Here is a 22544-nt window from a genome sequence, read left to right as displayed (position 1 = left end):
TTGAAATTTCAATTCTAGTTTGCGTTACATAGTGAGACACTGTCTAAAACCAAATCAATAAGTTCCATGCCATCATATATATGCTATATAAAAATAATGAAGTCTGAGGATAGAATACAAAGAGAAAATAAAGTATTTAAATTATTAATCACTTGAAATATCTTAGAAATTCATAAATAATATAGTCAGCCTATTTACATTCGTTACTTGCTTTCCAACCACTTTGGCAGCTAAGAGTCAAATGAACCACTGTCATTTTAGGTATCTTTAAAATAAGAATTCCACTTACTTCAATAAAACAATTTATACATAAATCACAGAGCAAATGAATGATCTTTATGGTTTGAACACTCTCAACTAAATTAAATGCAGCTCTAACATCTGACTTCACAGCATTTATATTTCATTTAAAATAGACATAATTCCTTCCTTTCTTTTCCTTCCTTCCTTCCTTCCTTCCTTCCTTCCTTCCTTCCTTTCTTCCTTCCTTTCTTTTTTTCTCATTCTTTTTTTTTCAGTATTATACAACTCCAGAAAATGGAATTTAACTTTTTTAACTTTCGGGTAAAAACAAACAAACAAACAAATAAACAGACCACATTAAACAATTAGCTAGGAGTACTAGTTTGAACTATAATATACAGGCATGCCAGTAAAAAGCAGGGAAGTCTATGACGGAGCCAGGAGAAGGCTGATCCATCTGAGCAGTGGCAGCCAGAGGCTTGGACTGTTCTATCTTTGGGTCTTGCATATTGTTGTTCCATATTCCCTTTGGACCCTTGCTTACTTCCTTGCCTGTATTTTATACCTATCTTCCCAATCCTCTCTTCCAGGTGCTCTCCCCAAACTCTCAACTATCCCCTTTCTTCCATTTAAGCTAAGGCATCTTGGTTTTTCAGGAACACTGAGTTAGTTGCCTTACCAGTTTCTGTGCTGTCTCTGGTGCTCAACGGATGAGAAAATCCTTTCCTTATCTAGCCTGTCTGAGCTCAGTGGGTCAAAGTTTTCAGGAAATGCTACATTTATTTTTCCTATTTGATCCTTATCACAGTAGTGTTTGACCCTGTCACATAGAACTCACTCAGTAAATATACATTCATAAGTGCGCAAAGGCTTGAGCTGTATTTGTAACGGTACACTTCCTCCAGTAAATATATTTATTCCACTAAGATAGTTTGCCTAAACCATAATTTATTTTTATTTTACCCAATGACTCCTACATCAGGTTTATTTTTCCAGAACATCATTTTTTATTAACCCTAAATAATTTGCTCAAAATGATTGTAAAATTAATTGTATCACTGCCCACCAAAAGAATGCCCTAAAATTTAATAACAGCCTTAATCTTGATAGAGGAGAGGTGAAGTCTGTCCTTAGTGCGTGACTGAGAGCATCTCAAGTCTCTGAGTTATTTCCACATTTCTAATTTCCTGCTGTTACTGTTAACCTTTAGCACCGGTTATGTTACACCAACTTCCTCCATGTCTACAAATCCCTTCAAGCCAAAAGAGACAAGCTCCTAGAAAGAGAAGGGAAACTTAGAGGAGGCTGAGCACAAACCAAGCTTTTGGAGAAAGGTCTCTTTCTCAACCATGAATCACACAGATATACATCCAGAAGGTTAAAATATAACACCTGGCTTTTAGGATTTGTACACATCTTCATCTCAAACAGAGTGTTTGATGACTGGTTGGAGCAAGTACTTTAAATGAGATTCTAAAATTCAGCAGATTTATACTGGGACATTCTCTATGCTTAGCACTGATCAAAATCAACTTGGGGAGGAATCGGGTCAATTTCATTTTAGATTCCCAAGTAACAAGCCATCACTGAAGAAAGTCCAGGCAGGAATTCAGACAGGCAAAAAACCAGAAGGGATTGCTGCTTACTGATTCCTCATGAAACCCAGGACCACTTGCTTAGAGGGGGCATTGTCTGCAGTAGGTTGGGCCCTCCCACATCAATCATCAATGAAGCAAGTGCTCCCACTGGAAACAATTCCTCAGTTGAGGTTTCCTCTTCCCAGGTGACACTTGTTTGTATAAAGCTGACACAAACTCACCAGCACACCATGAGATGAAAATGTCAGATGTGAGGCCCATCCAGCCAAATCCTAATCGTGCTGCTTTCTTCCCTTCCCCATCATGCTCCTCCACTGGTACACTTTATATCTGTGGTGTGCCTTTGTGACAACAATATCTAAAGTAGCATATTCCCTGGACTGATATTGATATATGCTTAGCCTTTTACCTGCCTTGAGAAAATCATCTACTCCCTACCTTAGACAAGATCCAACACTGTATCTAAATACTTAGGGCATGCTGGACTTCCAGTGACCAATGACTTGAGTTAAAAAAAAATATATATTAAAAAAAAAACCAAAGCAAACAGTACCCAATATACTGTTTAATATCTAATATTATCCATTACTTTGAAAATCTCATAAAGTTAAAGGATCTTTCACATCTGCTATGTTCTATATCCCTAGCATCCTGTAGAAGTCTGGAATAAGGGGCTGGTGAGATGGCTCAGTGGGTAAGAGCACCCGACTGCTCTTCCGAAGGTCCAGAGTTCAAATCCCAGCAACCACATGGTGACTCACAACCATCCGCAACGAGATCTGGCACCCTCTTCTGGAATGTCTGAAGACAGCTACAGTGTACTTACATATAATAAATAAATAAATCTTTAAAAAAAAAAAAAGAAGTCTGGAATAAATAAAGAAATGAATGATCATGCTAATTTTACTGAAAATCTCCTTTGGGGAATAGCAGAAAAATCTAGACGTATACTAAGGAAAAGAAATCACCTTCAGCAAAACATGACAAATTAAAAATTCCAACAAATAATGTTCTAGTTTTGAGCTTATACTGTGTACACTAGCTCATTTCATACTTGTTATACCTATGAAAATAAATATATTTTACACCTATCTTAATAGATGAGGAAATTAAGCCATCAGTTGTCATTTTTCACAGCGTAAAATTTGAAACTGTGCTTTTCCAATTTCTAAAGCTCTGTTCTCTTCCATATTCATTCAGAGAGACATTTTAATCACTGTATTTTATATTTTACTGGATGCATATGTTCACTTTCAAAAATGATCACTCAACTTCTCTAGAGCTTAAATACAATTTAATACTGAAAATTTACAATTTAGCATTTTATGTAAATAAATTCAGTCATGTGAAGAAAAAAAAAGACTAGTATTAAGTGTTCAGTATTCAGTGTATATACTTTTGTTCTCTAAAAGAATTGTTAAAATTGGAAGACTACTCCTATAGGCCGGAAGTCTTGTATATTAAATGTATTTACTACTTAAAAATAATGTAAGGAAAGCTGACATAAGAAGCAATACCAAATGCTAAAGTGATTTATTGATTAAAAAAAAAACCCTTAAAGTAGGTAAGAGAAACATTGGAACATCATATTTCTAATAGCCAAGGCTGGCCATGAACTAACACCTGGCTCTGCTTCTTCTACATTGGGACTTCTGGGATGACATGTGTGACTCACAACATTCAGTTACTAGTACAACAAAGAAATAGCAAGACTGTGAGAGACACTTATTAGAATCCATAATATTTTTACATAATACCTTCATTATGTCACATTTAATGCAAACTATTCCAAAAGGATATATAATCCATTTTTCTTTTTCAACTATCCAAGTTCCATATGTAATATTATACATTCGCTCTTCAAGGAGGATGTAGTGGAAAATTGCTTTAAAATCTTTTCAATAAATGGGGTGGTGCTTGTTTATTTTTTGAATATGTAACCTGAAAGCAAGGATAGTCTAATTTGTGTGTGTGTGTGTGTGTGTGTGTGTGTGTGTGTGTGTTTGCAGTCCTGCACATAGGCATGCTAAGAATAGAATCCAAGTCCTTATACATTTGAGGCAAGTCTCTATCCCCAAGAAATGTCCCAACTCAACCACCAAGGGAATTCTACTCAAATGAGCCTTCAACACTTTCCGTCACATTCTAGACATTTTAAAGGAAGGTGTCACTAGCCAATGTGCCATCTAAAGAAGGGACAGACAGAAGCTCCTATAATCACTGGAACACAGCACCATGATGCTAATATTGTGCCTTAATCAGAGAAATGCAAGTAGAAAGACTTCTTCAGTGCAGGCAAGCTGCACACTGGCCATGTTGGGACAGTGTCTTCAGCTATGAATAGCTCAATATTTAAAGATATCTAACATACAAAAATACAGCAGTTTTCAACGTCACTTAAATTTATCTTGCCACAGAAACTTCAATAACTGCTTCCATTTTTGTTTGATTTGTATAAGTCCACAGAGAACAGTCATGCAGTTATAGAATCATTTATTTATCAACCGTTGTAATCTGTCTCCTAAATATGTTCTGCTGCAGAACACACAGAAGCAAGGTAAAACAAGTTCTGCTGTCTCCTGGAACTAACACTGAAATGCATGTGTTCACAACAGGTATTTAAAATAATACTATTAGTCTCTCTCTGTCTCTCTTTGTGTCTCTCTGACTCTCTCTGTCTCTCTTTCTCTCTCTCTCTCTTCCCCCCTCTCTCTACACACACACACACAAACACACACACACATACACAAGCACACCCACATACACTCAAACTTACTCACACACATTCACACTCATTCTCACATACTCACACACAATTCATGTAAGGTCACACATTCTCACACACCACACACTCATACTCACACACTCAGAAGTAACAAAAGCAAATTTAGGAAGTCTTGGTATCAGTGCATAAATTAAAGAAATGTGCACATAACCACTGAAGAACCCATCAAATTTTCTTTCTACATTTCTACTAAAAGATCTCCAACCACACCCATGTCTAACAATACTCATGTTAATGTTAACTAAATGCAAACCATAATGCTTTATTTTTCTACCTCTCTGAACTCTCTGTTCCTTAATATATAAATATCAATTACTCGAAATATGCTTATTGGTCATTTACTTTGATTTTTCGTACTTGAGTTTTCAAAGATGCATCAAATGATCAATTTGGTGTTCCACTGACAGTTTGGAAAAACTTGAGTTTCACAAAATAACAGCTTCCAAGAACTGAGGAGATAAGAGGCCTATTCAGAAAGGTCCCAGTAGTTAAAAGATATAATCAACAGTCCTACTCAACTATTAAAATATATGGGAAATCCCCTTCTTTATTAAGGAGGGACTCTCCCTGAATTTTACATCCTGGTAAATATGTAACTCAGTAACTGCTGAAAATTACAAAAAAGGTAAAAATCATTATGTTTCCTAGTAAAGAATTAATAATTGCTAAGGACAAGTAAGACAAAGAAATTCTAAAGAAAGAACACTCAGAGAACCTCTGACACAGGGTACATTCACACACAGGAAAAGTCAGGGACAATGATGTGCTCTCTGACGTCATGCAGGGAATCTCAGCAGCAGAACTGGAGAATCAACCAAAAATTTCTAAGTTAACATATCCATGTGACATGATTTACCCCAGCCAAAATAAAAGAGGCAGCTAATATGAATGTTAGTGTGTTAGTATACAAATAAATACATCTACACTCGTATAAAAAATAATGCTTTAAAAATTACTGTCACTTAAAGAAGATGGAGGAAAATTGATAAGTGTGTGTATGCTCTAATCTCAGTCCCATTGATATATACAGTGAAGACAAAAGTAGGCAACTGATATAAAATTGCAAGCTCAAAGCAACTCTGTGAGTTTAGTGAATAAGGAGTGTGCTGGCCCATTCATGTCAACTTGACACAAGCTAGAGTCATCTGAGAGGAAAGCCAATTGTGAATATACCTCAAAGCATGGGCTACAGGCAAGGGCAGTTTCCTAACTTAGTTGATGTGGGAAGGCCCAGTCCATTTTGGGTTGGACCATTCCTGGACTCATGGTCCAGTGTTTTTTAAGAAAGCAGGCTGAAAAGCCATGAGGAACAAGTCAGTAAGCAACATTCCTCCATGGGCGCTGCATCAGCTCCTGCCTTTTAATTCTTGCCAATGCATGAGTTACAGTCCTGAATTCATCCAATGAGGAACAATGATGTGGAAGGAAGTGCAAGGCTTTTCCTCCAAAATTTATTTTAGTCATGATGTTTCATCACAGTAACTATAACCCTAACCAAGACAAGTAATATTAACATATTAAGTGATTTCCACCTTAATATTTTGTTACCAATGCTCAAAGTTGAGAATGTTCTGTAGTCACAAAATATAATTTAAATATGATTATCAAAACACGCAATAAATACCGTGAGGATGAATAGACGAGATTCGAAATTCAGAATTACTGAGACTCAATGAGACACACCTTAAAAGCATCAAGTAAGCCCAAGAGACAATAATGCACACTTCTCTGCACACTAACATCCTTAAAGAAGAGCAAGGAGTGCCCTCTGCTACTCACCCTGTAACCTTTCAGAGAATGACATCCACTTATAATAAAGTGGGCTAACACCTCATTTATAAACCTGGCGCCTTCATCTCCCATTACATTTAGTGTTGCTCTGTCTCAACAGCCCCTAAATGCAAGGACGAAAACACACGTAAGGAGACACATAGGCACACTATACCTCTCTCATTGCCAGCTCCTATTCAAGAAAGGTCTCATTGAATAAATGTCTGCTCAGAGGCTCTGAGCAAATTTCATTTCTCAATACTACTGTCTGCAGCCCAGCAGGCTGTTTCACCAAGATAAGATCACACATTTAATCAAATGCACCAAAAAAGGAAATGCTTGCAAAGTTTCCTTAATACCATCAAGTCACCAAACACTTTGTTGATAGCATAGTGATTTCTAATGGTCTTTCTTCTTTAGGGACCTATAGCAATAAGGCAAGTTGCTATTCAAGGGAGTTCTTCTAATTAAACTTCTATTAACCTTTAAGATTGCTCCACAATTGTCTCCATGTGTTACTAGTTACACTGTTGATACTAAAAAATACAAATAAAAATAGCATAGCATTCTAATTTAAATAAAGAAAACAGCAAAATAAAACACAACCTATCCATGGTGGCATATGCCTAGAATAGGGATACTGAGGCCAGAGAACGAAGAGTTCAAGGCCAACCTGAACTATGAAGTTAAAAAGAAAAGCACTAAAATCTAGGTGGATTGCTCCATCTCCAAAGTGTTTGCCACAGGTGGCTATGAGCCTGTAATGTCACCACTGAGGAGAGAGAGACCAGGGGATATTAAAGATTCACCAGCCAGCTAGTCTAGCCATATTAGCATGCTCTGGGTTCACAATGAGACAGTATCTCAGGATCACAAAAACAAGATGGGGGCTAGAGAGAAGACTCAGCAGTTAAGCAAGCTTATTGCTCTCCTAGGATCAGGATTTGGTTCCCAGAACCCACGAGGTGGTCCACAATCAATTATAACTTCATTTCTAGGGAGTTTAATGTTTTCATATGTCCTCTACTCATGGCTCCTCCACACAGCTAGTACACAAAAACTCACATATCATCACACATTACATTCACACACAGATAGGCCCACCCATCTACACATATTCATAAACATACAGGAACATCATCAATAAACCTACACTCATCTAAGCAACACGTTAGAGTACCACCTTACCTCAGGCTCTGATGATAACATAATGGAAATAGATTAGATATCTGCCATTTCAAAACCTTAGTATTAGATATACTTAAGTAAAATTTCTTTTGGGCCATTGCATGAAGATGAAGTTATTTAGCTTCAATGATTTGAAACATCCCATATTTGCTATACATTTGAAGAGTCTGTCTCTAAACAGAAGGTTTCCTCGAATAAACATGTACTTCCATCTGAAGCCTGCCATGAATGTACTAGCCAATGTAACTGCTCAAACAGATGGACAGATACATTCCCATAAAGGCATACTGGTCCTTCTTTTGTTTGTTTGCATTTATTTTGTGCTTTGTTTATTCGCCAAGCATAATTTTGTTGGTGCAATTTCTGTTAGGATAGCTGTTTCTCCCATGCCATCTCGAGTCAGGCATCACTATCTGTTCCTTTCTGTAAAGATATTCTGACTTGCCTCGTAGAACTCAAACATGAGTTAATTCTATCCCGAGTACGTACTGCCTGATGAGACATCTGGGAAGCTCTGTTCACATGGGTGTACTCCGTGCCTCTATAATCTCCTTAAAGCCTGTAAGAACACCACTGTTCTCTGCAATGTTAACAATATACAAGAGGAAGCCAGCATTCTGAACAAACCTGAGTTCAGTTTGCCCTTTGGACTCCATAGCAATTCTACCACTGAATGAAAAAACAAGACCACAATTCTTCTGTAAGGGACATTTTTCAGTGTTTAATGGGTTTTCACATAGTGCAGAACCTGGATGACCTGTGATACAGTTTCAGCAACAGCAGGTGTTTCTGAACAAAAGATGGAAATTTCTAACCCATGATTTGCATGATCTTATTGGCTTCTCCGGGTACAGCATGGATATACAAGGTGACTCTGACTACTTACAGACAATTCATGGTTTTCCTAGCCAGTTTCCCAATGCTGGTTTGTTGTTAGCTAACAGCTGGTCCCTATAGTGAACATTTAGATGATATGAACTGCTTTTCTTTATTCTGTGGGAAATCACATGGTCTCAATTGAGCCATCCCTCTGAGTTCATTATCTTTCCATCCATAGAGGAAATGGAACATCCTTACTCACTCTGCTTTGCTGGCTCACAGGTGTGGACAGACCTGCTCTGCCTTTTGAATATTTGCTTGTTGTTTGTTTAACATCTGCATGCATATAGTGAGGAATCCTGAAACGATATCCAAGTATAAACAGGAAATTCACACATGCTTCTGAGGCACCCTAGCCACATTGTCTGAATGTGTATTTTTCATACATGGCCTTGCATTTGATGTCAGATGATGAACTTCTACCATTGTTTCTTTTGTGGCAGTTTAGTAAGTTTTGAGTTTTAAAAAGAGAGAGTGGTTCAGACATGGGGATTTTTATTTAAAGATACTCAAGCTACAGAAAACATCTATAAAAGCTAAGTATCTAATTTTACCTGTGGCAGAAATCAAAGCTTCTAGGCATCACAGTAGAGGGCCTGTGGAGATACAGTTAGGGGCTTACAAATGACTTCCGGCCTAGGGCCAGAGAATATTCTAAAATGTACTGATTGTGGTAAACCTCCTTCCTTTCCCCAAAAGTTGTATCTCAAATCACAGTAACCTCCCAATAAATTACTCATTTCAACCTAAAGCTAACTTGAAGTTTCTTTGCAACTAAAAGAAAAAAAAGTAATAAATGTAGTATTTCATGAACTTTGGAAGTTGAATATAACTAAACATGACGATTGAGATATTATTATAAAAATTTCATTGTTTCAGAATGACTGATAAATACTTCATTGCCATGGAGAAAGTTGTTGAATTTGATAATGATATTTAGCTGAAACTTTTTTTCTAAACTATGACTAAAGACTATGTATTGTTCTTAAGGGAAATATATGCTTCAGTTCTCTCCCATAGACAACTATATTTAATAGAATGAAAAGTCCCTAGAAAATGTCTATTGAAGTTTAAAGCCACTATAAAGAGGAAAAGCAATGAATATGCACAGGCCTTGTGTTAACCAAAACTATTTCTCAATAGGTTCTTTGTCCATTCCTTGAAGTCATGATCAGTATTCCGAGTCAAGGTTCAAACAACACCCATTAGCCTCTGACAAATCAAGAACACTTAAAATTTGAAGGTAAGAAAATGCTTATGTGAATTAGCTGAGACCTCCCTTGCCTGCCAGAAATCAAATCTCATGCAGAAAGATGACCATCAGTGAGGCCCATTTCCTCTCAAGCAAAAGTCTTTATTTGGAAGGGCTTTGAGGAAAGGAAGGGAGAATGAAACCAAACCAAAACAAAACAGGAGACTGTTGAAAACCCTCTCACAGGGTCAGCTGTCAATGGAATGCATTTTAGTATTCAAGTTACCCACCCGAGCATAACATCAAAAACTGGGCTGAGTCTCACTCCCATTCTTATAGGCTCAGGCTACTGTGAGCCACTGGGGGCTGCCTTGAATAGTAACACACTCTGCCTCTGCGGGATGCATAAACAGCAACACAGGCTGATCAAACAGAAGGGGCTGTGGAGGGGGGTGTTTTGTTTTGTTTTGTTTTTTAACTTGGCTTTTATTTTCTTGAGTCATACTTTCAAGCACTTAAGTGTGCTGCATCTTAGCAAGTCAGCTGTTTAACATCCCAGCCTTTGATGTTGCTGTTGTTATTTTTCTCAAATTCTACCTTATAGATTCCTCTTCTTTACATACAAACTAGACAAGTAGAAGAAAGAGTCACAGGTAAGAGAGAAAGGAAGAAAGGGAGGGAGAGAGGGAGGGAGGGAGGGAAGGAGGGAGGGAGGGAGGGAGGGAGGGAGGGAGGGAGGGAGGGAGGGAGGAAGGAAGGAAGGAAGGAAGGAAGGAAGGAAGGAAGGAAGGAAGGAAGGAAGGAAGGAAGGAAGGAGAGAAAGAAGGAAGGATGGGGAGAAAGAGAAAGGGAGAGGGAGAGAGACTGACTCATATTGGCAACTGTCACTGGAATACAGATGTTCATTCTCAATTCTAAACTTATTTATAAGCCTTTCAATACTTCTAGTCTTTAAGGCAATTTTTGGGTTCTGAATTGTAAGGTTTCCTTTGCATAATTCATGTACAGCAATCTTTTGAGTACTTGTATTTTGGGGTTATAAATCTTTCAAAGGCATGGAAATCTGTAAATTTTGGAAGTGGATGATGACTTGATTTGGTTACAACACTGAAGCACTTAATGCTTAAAGAGCTGTTGACACCCTAGGAAAAGAAGCTCTGCTGTTTAACATGAAATGTCTTAAGTTAAATGGTTATTTTCATGATTTAAAATCAGTCTTCAGCCAGAGTCAAAAAGACTTTATTTTTCCCTGACAGGATTATTTTTGGTGAGGAATTAATAGGAGAACTTAGCATTTTCAGTTGAATACGAGGCACTCAGCAACAGATATTTAAATGGTTAACAAAGACGAGATGGGAGAAAGAAAAAGAAGAAAGACAAACTCTAGGTCCCAAACATTTCTTAACTGCTTAATAAAATGCTATTGATTTTCATAGCTCATCAAGAACTCTTCAATTAAGTAAATGATATTTGATTTAGCTAAGTTTTCTGAATGATTGTACTCAAGGACATTTCTCATAACACTGTGACTGTAATATCAGGTACCATGACTCAAACGCTCCCTTAAGCAGAGAGTGGATACTTTTCTATTGACTTCTTATTTTTCTTGCCCAACGAGCAGTGTGGATTTACTACGCTTTTTTTTCCCCTGAGGCAGACACGGTGGAGGCAGACCTGTGGATGATGGAGAGCATCATCAGATGTCTCCATTCCAAAGGCCAAATCTGAACAGCTCATACAAAAACAGTTTTTAGCTCTGCCTATCTAGCAGTATGAGTTCGTTTCTATGAAACTGTGAAAACCTCAACCCAAGTGTTGAGGATATTCCCAGTGATAGGCCTGATTCCAAACTTACAGAGATCCATGGAAAACACGCAGAAAATATGTAAGTCTGTACATATACCCTTAACGTTTTAAAATTCGTCCAAAAACTTTGATTCACAAGGACTAGAGTTCTGCTAAACTTTAGCACCTAGTTAAGCTAATTTGTATGCAAAGCTTCTTTCACCATTAGTTTGGCATTTCAGCCACTCATATACAGACTGAACCACAGGATATAATTACCCCACGGATTCTTTTCACTGAAATGGCCTGTTGTGGTGCTTAGGTAGTGATTAACAGATTAAGTGTGTAGTGACTCTTCTTGATATCACTTCAGAAAAAGTGATTTCCTCCCTAATAATTCCCAATATGCATAAATATTCAATTAGGGTCTTTGAAAATCGTTTTAATTGAGTGTTCACACCACCCAACTTCAACCTTAGCTCAAATTGACAAAAGTCTTCTATTTTCCTTTTAAAAAAAATTGCCCTCAACTCTCCATGAGTTGAAAGCTACAAGAATAAAATAAGGATCATCTTTTTCATGAAAGTTTAACATGTAGTAGAGATTTTAATGCATACTCTGAAGTAGTGAAACATGACTGCATATCTGAATCACACAGGGAATTGATTAAGTCCTAGGTCTCTTGGGAGGTCCAATAGTAATGATGATGATAATGATGGTGATGATAGCAATCAAGACAGCAGTCTTTGACTATTTATTATTATTGGGTTCCAGAAACTGTTTTCTAGTCTTTCCGTATATTTATTTGCCTGTTATGTTTTCACAACAGTCTCTGAATTTGATCCAACTCCCAACCCCATCAGAAAGAAGTAGGAAACTGAGATACAGCGCAATCAAATAGAATCTCAAAACCTAGGCAGTCATGTGGTTATCTTTTACCTCTATACCATTCTGTCTTTCTAGATGAAAGATCTATACCTCATAAATAGATTTAATTTTTTTCTCTTGGCTCCTCTGCATCCAACCAAATGCCAGTTAGCAGGTCTTACTGGAGATCTGTGTGAGGACCAAAACATTAAACATCAAGTTCTCTGCAGAACTTGATGAAGAAAACAATAATTAAAATGCCAAGTGTCTCCAGCCTGCTTCTGATTTTGAAGCTTGAACTATACTTGATCACACTTCAAGATGTTCCCTGGGATGGTCACATGAGTGACATTTATATTTGAAGGAGGCAGATCCAGAGAAAGTTTGAGAGGTCATTGGATTTCCTTATACTCTTTTCTTTGTATTCTTTAAGAGGAATGGCATAAAGTGTTTTTTTGTGTCTACTATCTGAGATCATCCTAATCTGTGAGATCTCCCTAATATAATGTTTATGCATTAGTAAGCCGGAAGTTTCATAAAAGGCAGAAAACCACATGTGCATGTGTCACACACCAACAGAACAGAGGACATCATGATCCACCATGATTTTCTTCTGGAAATCTCAAGTGTACGGGTTTGAAAAGAGAAGAAAGGCAAACAACATGGAAGGGTGATTATTAAGTTTGTTTTTTCACGTGGCAGATCTGTGAAGGGGTCTCACAGCCCTTGAGTTCCCAGAAACACACATAGTGAGTACTGGTTTAAGAACATTCTCAGCTCTATACAACAACTGACCTGCAAATCTCACAAGACAGGTGCTGTCAGCCACATGATTTATCTCTCCATCACAAACACAGTTTTCAATATGAAATGCATTGCCATTACCGCAATTCCACTTAAACATTTGAATAACATTGGCCAGAATTTTAACGTCATTGGTCCTTGCTTACTCTTAAGAAGATGTTCATTAACATTAGCATTAAATTTCTTTTTAAAATGTCAATAGGACACATCAAGACATGAATCATTTCTTTATCTATTAATATTTATACGCTCTGGGGGATGGGAATGTAGCCCAGTGGTAGGGTACTTGCCTGGCTGGCACAGTCAAAGCACTAGGCTCAACTTCTACCACAGGGGGGAAAAAAAGAAAGAAAATGCCTAAAGTACTGTGCCACGATGAAATATAGACAGAACTTCACCCCCCCCCATAAATGAAGTTCAGTTACTTCAGAGTAAGACAGTATATGATATGTTTTTACATTTTGTGTTTATCAATAGATGAGTACCTTTCACAATTCTAAACAAAACGTTACACTTAGGTTACTTATGAAGTAAAATTAAATTTATTAATTCCCAAGTCAGGAGAATTATTAAGCACATTCTGAGGTGGAAGGGGGGCTGCAGAGCATAAGAAATCACTAGTTTTATCTAGAAACAAGTTCACACCAGTTTCTCAAATGTATATGAACATCAGCATCAAGTTCACAATGAATGCAATGCTGGAGTTTACTCTGTAAGAATGAAAAATCTCCACAACTACGTGCATGCACTCATGTAAATGTGAACATGTGTATGCCTGAGATAACAAACAAATAAACAAAAAAAAAATACCAGAATGCCTCTATGTTTGATTACTTTTTGTCTCATTATAAACCCAGGCATTCTTTAAGTAAATGAACTTGCACACAATAAAAAGACAGGAATGAAGTGCAACAAAAATTGAAGCCTATTCCAGGCCTAACAGGCAAACCAAGGGTAAGTTACAATGCATCTTCAGCCTATCCTAAGTGAGCAAGTGGGTATTTTGAATGTGATGCCAATGTAAGGAATCAAAGGCAAAAGAGTCATTTGTGAGCCATAGGAAAATCTGAGCTGCCTCTCCTCTCTGCCGCTCTTAGCAACGACCACTCAGTCCATCTCAGTTTTTCTCAAACTCTGTGCATGATCCTAAATACCAAAATCCCACTTAGGTTTCTTTGCTGATTCCTGAAGCAGAATGCTCTCCTTTGGACAGGAACTGTCCTTTGCATTTGGCAGCCCTTTTGAAGAGTTCCAACCAAACTGTAAAGTGGCCGGTATCAAAACTGTAAAAGAACTCACTTTTGCATTATAATTTGACTAGAGTTTAGTCTCGGTGATCCTCGAATCATTTTTAATCTACTACTTAGGATTTCTAAGCTATCGCTCTTATGAATCAAGTCCATAAAAATGTTGCCTGTTGCTGAATACTAGAATCAATGCCAGACCCAGCAGCTGGAGCCAGTAAGTCCCACACTGGCCACAATTCCTTCAAGGGGTGTGGGAGGCGGGCTCTGAAAACTGCAAGGAGAATATTATTAAGGAAATGATTTCAGAATGACCTTTCATTCATATTTTTAAGCAGGGCCCTCTGTGTGAAGCGTAATCTTCGTACTAAGCTACCGAAACTGAGACATCAAAAGCATTTTCCAAGCTGATAAATCACAGGCTGGCTTATCACTCCTCTGACCAGGGATGCCTGATGCAGCCCAGCATCTCCATTTCAAGAAATTCAATCGTTCACTTAAACCTTGGTACTCATCCTGCCTCTTCCCTGGGTAAGGAGAAGGAGCCCAGTCTGCCGAACACTCCAAAGGAACAGATTACTGATTATTTAGTGAGAGACAAGTACCAAGGAATGGCATGCAAATGCTCTTGACATATTCACCTTTGGTTAAAGACAGCGCAACCGGTTGACAGAGGCAGGCCTAATGACATCAGGACCTGTGGAATGTATGACTGCTAGGAAACGAAACACACGCAGCTAGGAAACAGAACAGATCTGATGGGATATTCTAGGAGAAAGACTGTACATCACTGCCTTGAGAGCTGCCAAAAGTGGTGAGGAAGTAGTCTACAATCCTCAGACATGGTTTCACATAAAGAAACTTTCACACAACAGCCCCCCACCCCAAGAAAGTCTCAGAAGGAAAAAAAAAACATAGGAATCAAGATTCTGGGGGGGGGGGTCATAAATCTAAGTGGTTTTATAATGGTCATGGTCACATATACTGTCTTCTATAAATATCTTTATCTCCTATAAATGTCTCAGAAAATATAATTTAATCAAAATTAGGCATGAGTGAATAATTCATTGTACTGTACTTGTCCTTTGTGGTCAGAACCTTTAAAACTTATTCTTAAATTAAGGTGTTTTTTTTTTTTTTAAGTAAACTAGAACCTAGCCATTTTGCACAGACATCAAAGTAGTCAGAAGTAATAGACAACTCAGTAGTGCAATGTATTTTACTTATTGCATTTCAAAAAAAAAAGAGTTAATCTTTCAAGCATGAGTTTATTAAGAAGTGTTTATCTCTGTACATCTGTTACCCGTCCCTTCACTACTTAAAGGGAGAAAAACACAAAGCAAAAACAGAACAGAACAGAACTGGAAGCTAACAGGAAATTCAGCATAAACATCCTCCTGTTTCCTACACAAATGATCTGGTATCCTCTTTTGCGTGAGGCTGGAAAACGACGGGCAATTCTACGTGTAATGTGCATACAGGTAAATTGGGCGCGAGAACTGCTGATCACTTGGTACATTATAGACTGAAAAATGAATTAGGGAGCTGCCTGACCTCTGTTATCGCATAGACAAATGCAGCTGATTGTCCAAATGCATAAAAAAAAAAATCACTATAGTGGTTCCTTGCAGAACCACACCATTCTCTAACTAGCGAAGACAGACCATATGACTCTAAAATTAGCAGACCTCCTATTTACTTCGGAGCAAAACACAGAAGGCATTTTTTTTCCCTTCCTGCCAGAGTCTATGTGTCTCCTCATTTCCCCGGCAGCTGGCTGCAAGGATGTAAAATCAGAGGTGCAAGCAGCCTTACACTTCCTAATGAGTAAACCACCCAGGAAAGTAAACACAACAGCCACCAGCAGGTTCGGCTCTGAGGGAGACAGTTGCAAAGATGCTTACACTGTTGTTTACAATGTTCTCTAACTACTGCAGGCAGGGGCCATGGGAGCCTCAGGGAGGAGACACTCGGGAGGTGGCTCCCAAGCCTCCGGTTCTCCCAACTGCTCTCTCACTGGCTATCGATAAAAGCAACACACGTTTCTATTCGGGCGAGGAATGTGGCCAGATCATTCCGGAGACCAAGGATTCTGTGGAGGCTACACTTGATTACCGCAAATCTGCGAGAGGAGACTGTTCTAGCAGGTCTAATCAAGGCAAATCTGGGATACGGTGGAGCGCTGCACCAGCAACTCCAAACATTGCACGCATCTCTAGGGGAGAGGGAACCTGCCGCCAGGCTTCCTCGCAACCCCACCGGGGGCCCTCTGGGCCTTCTCAAACCAGCTTTTCCAGCTAAGCAGATCCCAAGCGATTTCTATGAACAAGCTTGACCGAAGTAGCTTCAGCTCTCCTATCCCTGCACAGGTCTGCCCGCCACCCTAAGCGCGCAGGATCCTAGACACACAGATACCACGCACGCCGACCACTGGTCAGCTACCCTTCCAAACACAGGGCTGCAGTGCTGGATATCCCGCATGCCCAGCAGTCTCCTCTGGGCTAGAACCAGAGGCTGTGGAGTGCTGGTCCTCGCACTCCACTTGAGCCCAGAGACTGCCCATCTCCCAAGAGAAGCACCCAGGTGCCAGCTCGCCTACCTGTAACCCGCCACCAGGGCCACCACTGCTCTGCCCACCGCACCCTGGCGCCGCGGACGCCCGACCCATTGAACATCCTCTCTACACTGGGTGCTCACTCCTGGCACAGCTCAACCCCGTGACACTCACGAAAGTGACCAGCTTTCTCCAGCTAAATCGCTCAACAAAGCCTAGGCACTCAGGTCGAAATCAAACTGCCCGGCTGGGAGACACTCAGGAGAGATGTTTGGAAGCAACCCGATTCCACTTCTCAGGGGCGCGACCTGGGCAATCTCAGCCACCTTGGATGCTCCAAGGCAAGCGTCTAGGTAGGATCAACCAGGCTCACCACCACACATTCGCCATCACCCCCGAACTGTGCTCCTCACCCGGTCCCTGTTCGTCCTCCAACCCGTTCCCACGTCCAGTGTTGCTCCAGCCTAGCGGAGAAAAGGCGCCCCCTTGGCTGCTTTCTGCCCCTACTAAAGGACGGCATTGGGGTGACAGGGCAGGGAAAATGCGCGGGGTGGGATTCGTTCTTGTCACCCGGCGTGTGCGACTGACAGTGCGCTGGTTCTCTTCTCCTCTATATCTCCCTCTGGCACCTGATCGCCCAGTAGCTGATAAAATCTCGAACCCATGCCAAACCCCAGCGCCCACCAGCCAGGAGGCTCCCTTCCCGCCCCGCATCACGATCAGATGAGTGTGCGCATGAGGGCGAGTGTGCGAAGGCGAATGTGTGAGTGGAAGGGTGAATGTACGTGAACCCCGCACCCCCTCGGTTGCCAGCCCATCGGATGCCGCCGCCTGCGCCCGACCAGGGCGACCACAATTATGAAGAGTGCAAAGAATAAATTACCTTTCGTAACCGCCGGTCCCTGAGATGGTCCCATCAGTTGCTCAACAACCTGCAACCCGGTGCAGTTTTCCACAATCCATCCATTGAGCCCCGGGGCACACACACACAAAAAGAAAAAAAAAAAAAGAAGAAGAAAAAAAAAGAAGAAGAAAGAAAGAAAAAGAAAACAGAAAAAAGATGGACCTGTCCCACTGTAGACACCCCAGTCACACCAAGCAACGACTGATCAAACCGCAGAGACCACAGGAGGGTGGAGACCCCAGTCAAAGAAACAACAAAAAGTGTCTCTTTTCCTTTCTTCTTCTACACAGCCATGGAGAAAGGGGAAGCCGGGAAAGCCAATGCTAGTCTTCCTTTACGTTTCCTCGCTTCACACGCCCCAGGGGGGCAAAAGCGGAGCAAAGAGAAGGAGGGTTCAAATGTCTCTCTCAGGGCACAGTTGCACAACTTCGGAGTCAGGCTGTGTCTCTCGCTGCAGCCGGTGGACCCAAGCGGGAGCTATTAACATGCGGCAGTCATAGCCAGAGCTGCTTTCCCTCCTCCTGCAGCCGCCGCCGCCGCCGCCGCCGCAAGAAAAGCCGCTGCTGAGGAGACCAAAAATCTTCCACCATCCCCCCCCCCGCAGCCGATCTTTATATCCAGTTCTCCCACCCCACCCCCCTTCTCTTTCTTTTTCTTCTTCTTCCTCGTCCTCCCCTTTCCGCCTCCGAGCGGGAGGGAGGGGATAGGTAGGGGCAGCGGCGAGGACCAGTAGTGGCTTCTCCGCCCAGTCCTCCTCGCCGTCCTCCTCCTGCTGCCCCCGAGGTGCTCCGGCAGCAGAGGGTCCGCTCTGCCGCCCGCAACCCGCTCCGAGAGCCCAGGCGCGAGCCGCGCAAACTCCTTGCCTGGTGCACGGCGTGGACGCGCGGGCAGAGCGGGCGCCGGGTCGCCGAGGGTTGCGTGCCTGCCGCGGGGGGCGAGCCCCGAGCTCCGGTGGTCGCCTATCAGCTCGCCGGCCCGGCCGGGTAGCTTCGGGCATGCGGGAGCTTCATCGCCCAGCCCGGGCTCTGAGCCGACGCCGTCACCGCCAACCTCCTCCTCGGCCGCCGGCTTCGGTCCTCTTTTTTAAATTTTATTTTATTTTATTTTTTTCTCTTCTGGACTCCCCCACCGGAGCCAGTGAGGCTCGGGGCGCCCTCCAGACACGCACACGCTCTTCCCCTCGCGCGCACACACAGGGGCGAGCTCCTGCCCCAGCACACGGTGCAGCCCGCGCGCGCACACCCGGAGGAAGAAGACTGAGGCCAACGAAAAAAATAAATAAATAAAAGAGAGAGCGAGAAGAAAGAAAGGGGAGGGGGGCGAGTCACAGGCGGTGGCGGCAGCAGCAGCAGCAGCAGCAGCTGCGGGAGCGGAGGCAGCGCGCAGTCCGCGAGATGCCAGCAGCGGCGGCGGCGGCGGCGGCGGCAGCAGCAGCGGTGGCGGCGTCGCCCTCCCGGCCCGGCCGTGCCATCTGCATCCCAGCTCCTGGGAACTGGAGCGAGCGCTGCGGGCCGAGCGGGCGGAGGGGGCGGTCGCGCCCGCAGACAGGCAGCGTGAGCGCAGCGGCCAACGCAGCCGAGGCCGGAGTGAGCCTCTGGCGGGGTGACGGGCGAGAGAGCTCCCAGGACCGGGGAGGGGGGCTCCAGGCCGGGAAAGGGGCGGCCGGCAAAACCCGGATCTGGAGTCCGCGAGGGCTCCGCGGGCGCGGGCTCCACCTAGCCGCTCCGCAGAATCTTGGAGGTGGGAACCGTGGAGCGGCTAAGGGAGGCTTCCCTTGCAGGGTTTGTCAGACAAAGGGTATCTCTCTCCAGGATAGGAGCATCTCTCTCTCTCTCTCTCTCTCTCTCTCTCTCTCTCTCTCTCTCTCTCTCTCTCTCTCTCTCTCTCTCTCTCTCTCTCTCTCTCTCTCTCTCTTCTCCGCTCTTCCTTTCCACTCATCTCCACCACCCCCTCTCTCTCCACTCAATCTCCTCACTCTCCCTGCCTCCCTCCCGTTCTCCTCCCCCACTCTTCTGTAGGTGAATGAGGTACCAGGCTGGGAGTTCTGCCAGTGTCTTTTTTTTTTTTTTTCAGGTGCAGATTACTCCACGTGTTCTTTATTCGGGTGCTGACTTCTAAAGCATTGCCTGCTTTGGGTCCATTTTATGTTTCTTGAAACTTACCTCAATGTACAAGTTCATTGCAAAATTGAAAGCACACCTTTCTACGAAAAAATAGGACCTAGAGACTCAATGATTTTGATTTCACAACAATAAAAATTACCATGAAGGATATAGAAAACGGTCTTGGTTCTATCTCCATGCCTTCTGCTGTGATAAAGTTTGCTCACGTGACCTTCGTTAATTAATTGTACCTCTTTGGGATGCTTTTGTAAATGAAATTGTTAAAAAATGTCTCCCTTCCTTCCTTCCTTCCTTCCTTCCTTCCTTCCTTCCTTCCTTCCTTCTTTCTTCCTTCCTTCTTTCCTCCCCCCCCCTTTCTCTCCTATAACATTTTATCGCTTCAAGGACTGTGGACCTAGTTTCTATATAAGCATAGTCTAGTGACTAAGATTTATTGTATGAACCCAACAGGTACATCACGTTCCTATTCAGGTCTCCCAAGTTGAATGAGGCTGTATAGTGAGGCGGTATAGTGTCATAATGATCTCATGGCCTGTGGGAATTTGCAAGGTGTTAACTACAACCCCAGCAGATCTGTAAACCTAACCATCATCATAATTATCTGATCATCCCTGACACAAGCATGAATTTCGTTCATTCTTCAAAGCTCAACTCACATGCCGGATTTTCTAAAGAACCCTTTTCCTAACTATCCCAAGGTGAGAAAAAACCTTTGTAACATATGATATATGTTACACACACCATAGCCATTGTCTTCTCTGCTACCATTTGGATCCAAAGTATCCACCAAAAGTCTTTATGTTAAAGGCTGGTCCCCAGCTCCTGATGATTTTGTGGGGTAGTAGACTTTTTAAGGGGTTGGCTTGCTCTAAGGATGTTAGAACCTTGAAGATGGAACCTTCTACCTGCCCACCAGGTACTCTGAATGCTATTTCCCAGTCACTGAGGTGAACAGCTTTGTTTTGTATACAATCAGAGGTATTGTTTTGTATCATAAATATCAAAACGACAAAGACAATTAGACTGAGGCCTCCAAAACTGTAAGCCAAAATGAACGTTCCTGCTCATGAGGTTACTTTTATAGGCATGCTGTCACGGAGAACGAAAATGTGACTAAGCAGCTAACTAGCTCACACAGCACTATGATGGTACCTCTACCACAGTCCCTATGTTGCCTTGCTTATTTTGGTCTCTTTTCAAATAATTAGCTGCATGTCACTATATCTTCTCAGATTATAGGAGCTCTCTTAAAGGTAAATTTCAAGCTACATTGGGAAAGAATATACTATATAGTATATGCTCTTTGTGTATCTAGTAATTCATTTGGGAGTGGGGGGAATAGAAAGTCAAAGAGATTTAATGGCTGAGTTCTGACCAAGTACGATTTTCATAGGCTCAAGTATGGCTGCTTTTAGTCCCTTAATACAGGACACTTATAAGCTCCCTTGGGTATGTAAATACAAATTGACATCTGGACTCACTTGTGACTTAAACAAGGGCTTCACCAAGACTAGACTAGCAAACTGTGACAAGAGACTCTTAGTTGTAAAGGAAGCAAGATGGAAACAACTCAGTTCCTATTTACCATATGCTTAGTGGATTTATTTAGAAAAATAATAGAAGAATATTTTTAAGTGTATAAGGTATGAAGTAAATCAAAGATATTACATACTATTAGTGATGGCAGCAGGAAGACAAATATAAATAATTTATAGCTATAGCTAAGGAGTCTATAAGTAACGTTTTTGCTTATAGACTCCTTAGCTAGCCAATGTGGACATGGACCAAAAATAAAGAATTTCAAAGATCCTACTTAGTGATGGGAGCAAAGGGAAAAGGTAGGAAAAACAGCTTATGTTTTTTTTTAAACACAGTGCAAGTAGGAGTATTGATCGCACGTGTAGTTTAGCTGTGCGCCAAATTGCACTGTTTCCAGAAGTTATCCATATTTTAAACTCAACCTCTGTATTTTCAAGTCACTTTTGATATGATGAGTCTAGTCTTCTATGTTTGATTAAACCTCTCACTCCAGGTAGGAAATCTGATTCTTGCTGATATATTCTCAGGTGAGTCCTCTATGAGAGCAAACGAAGTTCTGTGCATTTTCACCTACCCAATTATACTGGACTTCTTCATGTGGGAGAAAAGACAAAAGCAGATTACTTAGAAGTACAGACCCTCGATACAAAGTAACTCCGGGAATACTTCCATGGTGTTTTTGAGTTGTTTACTCCAGGATACTAGAAAGAGTTGGCTCACCTGATATTTAATCTGAAGCAAATCAATAGTAGCCAGATGGAAAGAAATTAAAATTTTAAAACTCAGAATACTAATTAATTGGGAAAAGAAAATGTTAAAATATCATAATAACCTTTAAACTTTCCTGACCCAAGGATTCTTTGCAAATCAGTAAGTACAATAAAGTGTTGAACATCATTCATGAGATTCCAATCTCATTTAAAACATTGAAAAATTGGGTGTGCAGAATAGATAGAAATAGTCGAACATTAGTAAATAGTTTCTGCCAACGAAAATGCAACGTACAAAAATGTACAAGATGAAAAATATGTGAGAAAAAATTTCTTGGGGAGACAAAACACACACACAC

The 22544-nt window shown here is 41.4% G+C and overlaps 1 protein-coding gene across 30 annotated transcripts in view; it reads right to left on the bottom strand.

The window, feature by feature from the left end:
* The window catches only part of Adgrl3 (adhesion G protein-coupled receptor L3), a 778447-nt gene extending 760041 nt beyond the window's left edge, over positions 1-18406 (bottom strand). For 10 of the 30 annotated variants that reach the window (XM_085836793.1, XM_029477367.2, XM_029477369.2 and 7 more), the window contains exon 1: positions 17793-18405. The gene's annotated coding sequence lies outside the window, so the exon portion shown is untranslated. Of the gene's footprint in view, positions 1-16954; positions 17285-17322; positions 17715-17792 lie in introns of those variants that run through there. The other 20 variants (XM_029477381.2, XM_021162045.3, XM_029477374.2 and 17 more) reach the window with 5 other exon arrangements.
* Between the last annotated feature and the right edge of the window lie 4138 nt (positions 18407-22544).

This window comes from Mus caroli, unplaced genomic scaffold, assembly GCF_978045245.1.
Source record: "Mus caroli unplaced genomic scaffold, Mus_caroli_1 scaffold_4, whole genome shotgun sequence".
Classification (NCBI taxonomy): domain Eukaryota; kingdom Metazoa; phylum Chordata; class Mammalia; order Rodentia; family Muridae; genus Mus; species Mus caroli.
This window is presented reverse-complemented; position numbering and strand designations above follow the sequence as displayed.